Source organism: Mastigoproctus giganteus, chromosome 11, assembly GCF_048544385.1.
Source record: "Mastigoproctus giganteus isolate SK-2022 chromosome 11, ASM4854438v1, whole genome shotgun sequence".
Taxonomy (NCBI): Eukaryota; Metazoa; Arthropoda; class Arachnida; order Uropygi; family Thelyphonidae; genus Mastigoproctus; species Mastigoproctus giganteus.
The window spans coordinates 11010986-11014905 of record NC_143585.1 but is presented as its reverse complement, the minus strand read 5'-3'; positions in this window follow the sequence as shown (position 1 = coordinate 11014905).

Sequence of the window (3920 nt, the reverse complement as noted above, 5' to 3'; positions counted from 1 at the left end):
ATCAAAAATTTTGATTTTTCAAAGCCGAGCGCTAATTTATTATCATGTAGTCAACTCTGAAAAGGAATAAGTTCCTGCTGTAAATCAGGCTTTTAAATAAACAATGTCGAAATTATTCCCTTAATACAGCTCATGAGTGACCTTGTCAAAATAGCTAACGAGGTTTCTTAACCTGATTTTCCAACTGTACATAAGTTGTTTATATCAACTTATTGATATAATCTTGTTGTTTATATCAACAAGATTATATAGAACTAAAAAACAATAAATTCACTAAATTCTCTAATAAGGTCTGCGTGCTCTTACCCTTCTGATATGAGAATAGAGAGTTGTTTAGCAGTCCGCATTGATGTATGTGTTTGCTAATATGGGAAAAAATATAATTTCTGTTATCTTAATTAATTAATTAAGTTTGATAAATTAAGTAAATAATAATGTGTTTGAGAAGTCGACTCATTGTGCTTTCGAATGTATGGGGCTGCTTTCTATACGTTAATAAACGCGGCAGTTCACTTTGCAACTCACGTGTATCGCTCCTTGTGCCTTGCGTAAGTTGCCAGTAACGTCTCTGTGAGATTTGTTTCATGATGCCAAGTCATCTAGTGTTCTTATGTAGCGTTTGTGTGTCGACTTGGCGTATGGTGCTGTGTCATCTTGGGTCTCTCTGGTGGCTGGATGCATAGTGACGAATCGATTTGGCTGCTTCAGCTGCGTACATGTATGTTAGCTTGCCAAAAAATCCAAGAATTTTGAGAGAATGGATTGAAGGGTAGGGAACGCGATCATTTTCGCTGATTGTTTTTTGTTATAAATCATGAATTATTACTACTGGTCAACGTGCCTGAAATATAAGAACCAACTTTCCTCCTTCATGATTTATCCGTTCAACTTCCGTTTCCTAGAACGAACGTCTCTTCACACGTATTTCCTGAAAATTGCAATCTACAAAAATTCAAGTTAAAAGTCAACAGTATCTTCTTTCATCTTCTTCGCCTTCGACCCACTAAGTACTCTAAGTTCCAATGCCTTTCGTGTTTTGGTGGTTTATAAAAAAGGGAAAAAAAAGAAAAAGAGAACTTCCTGCATTAAATAACTTGTTCTATGTCAGAAATATGTTTTACGAATTTAAACTATGTAATCAATGTTAGCCGAAACGGAAATGAAAAAACAGAGTATTCTGTAGTTGATTTTAAGTCTGCTTGACGCATATGCCGCCATTCACCTCGCAAGGATGCACCTACCTTTCGCACACACGAGCACGGCTATTCGATATCATCTTAGGGATATATGCTGCTATATGTGGGGGGGGATTGAATTCCTCGATAAGTGTTCTTCTGTCTACAGGTATCGTGCCTGATCTCTTTATGAGTTGCACACGTGAAAGTATAAAAACAGGAAAATAAATGTACTGAAAATGTTGGATTAAGTATGTAAGGAAAAGGATAAATATTCATAGGCTGATTGTATAATTTTAATGGAGGAAACCAGTTTTTAACCTTAGAATGAATGTCAGCAGGATTACCAAACAAGAACATAAAAGATATTTTCCTCCACGTGCGTATCATGTGGTCAGAAAAATAGAACTGGCTAGGGAGTTGGAAGAAAATGTAGACACACACATCACGTGCAGAAATATCTGATGACCATAAGACAAATTGCACTTATAACCATGTGCTGCTTAGTGAAAGAGCACTCCGGTCTCTAAACTTGGATCCGGTCAATGTGAATCAGTATAGATGTAATACACAACCTCGAAAAATTATTCAGGCATCTCTCAACCCTCCTCTCCTGAAGGTATATAAACGAATAATAATAAATGATGCCATGATGGCGCACGTATAGAAAAATAGATAGAAAAATGAAGGAAATATTACCAGTAACCAGTTTTCATTCCTTACTTTGCAAGTTGCACTTCTCTGTTACAATGTCGTTAACTTGATGGAATGCATTGGTCTTTGGAAGTCAATAGTGCATTGTATGCTTTTCAGGACGCAATCCATTACTGACTCCCAAAGACTAATACATTCCAGCTGCTGTCATGTATGAATATCCTCAAAGGGATTTGTCCCTCAAGTCGAAGATAGCTAATATTGCTAATCTGAGAAGTTTTTGCGCGAAGCCTTTAACAGCAATCAGTACTATAATGGAAGAATGATTTTCGTTATAATATACAGTATTTCCATTATGAAGCTGGGTGCCCTTCCGCAAGGAAGAGTATCTATTCCAGCAGATCCACATGTCGATCTGCGGGAACGTATTCGGAAAATGGGGACAACGTTAGTAAGGGGAACAAAAGGGTAATTTTACCAAGAAAGGCTTCAGTGCGAATTGCAGCGTTTAGAGACTAGGAACCTGTGAGGTAGTCAGATCGAGATATCTTTTAGTATTTAGTATTAGTATTAGTAATGGCCATATTGTTCCAGGAATCTTAAGGCTTCTGCACCAGCCAAAAAAAAAAAAAAAAAAAAAGGAAAATAGGAGAAAACATAATAAACAACCTATGCATTTCCTTCCTCCTGTAGGTAAAGATCCAGCTGACCTTTGAATTTCCCCAAAATGTCAGCCTCAACCACCCATGGAGGTAACTTTTTCCAGTAATATACAGTTTCATTAATAGTTAACAGAGCAGCAAAGGCGCAATACGTTCTACGTTATAAACAAATTAGTTTAGAAATGGAGGAATTACCTCTATGATGTCTTGTAGAACACTTCAGTACAGTACAACCGTATTGTAAAAACAATTTAATTGATTTAAAACCAAATAAATAATGAATCCATACTTTCAATACTTTAAAAAACTAATATTAAAACATGAAAAGCATTACATTAACACTCCTCTTAACCGTTAAGAAACTAAAGAATTTTGTTAGTTCCCTGAAGCGGAAGGGCTTTTCGACAAGGGTCGAAATTCGCGGTTTCACTTTCCTGTGATCATGACAAAGAAAAGACAGATGCGCGCAATGCTCTTTTGAGTCCATGTCAGCCTAGTGTTTTTTATTTAGAGCCGGACCTTTTCTTCCTACAATCGCTATCCATCGTGGGCGACAACAAGGAAAAACAACTACAAAATTTCAGCGAATATCAGTTGAATTAAGGCAACATATTCTAATAAAAGATACATATTTATTACAGTAAATTGATGCTTATGAAGTAAAGGAAATCCACTTCGACAGAATGGATAAACTGTAACCACTCTTACCTTAAAGACCGCCGTAGCCGAGTGGTCAGGCACGAGGTGCATAAATACACGTGCCTTGAGTGACCGGGGTTGAAGCCGAGGATTACTAAATGCAGTGCTGTTTCTTTTATTTTTGAATTCCTCAATCCTGTGGTCGCCCAGGAGTATAAACAGAACATTTATTTATTATTATTGGGCATATATTTACAACTAAAATGGCATAAATATTAATTTTTAATGGAAAAATGTATCGCACAAGCATAATTTGATAGAAAAATAAATAAATTCCTTCCCTTCCGCTGTACATGTCATATGCAACGTGATGTCAGCCTGTTCTAATAACTTGTATAACACCGCTGATAAACATTCGTGTTAAATTAATATCACTCGTCTTTGGCGACAACTATTTCAAACATTAAATACTTTTGGGCATAATTTTATAACTTCTTCAATCTTTAATAAGTGTATATGACAGCACAATGCTATAAAAAGTGTCATGGCACTTTTTCTAGACCAATGATGATGGGTCTAGTAAAATCCAATGCAACCATTCAATTGTTATAAAAATATTACGTCAGAATGCCAAGAATTAGTTTTGAAATGAGGCCAGCAATAGCGTATATGAAAATCACACACAGGTTCTGGGAAGGGGAAAATGGTTAATGATATTTAAGACCTTCGTTGGCACTCTTCCAATATTTGATGCCACTGTAAAACAAACCGGTATGTGTTGCAATTAACG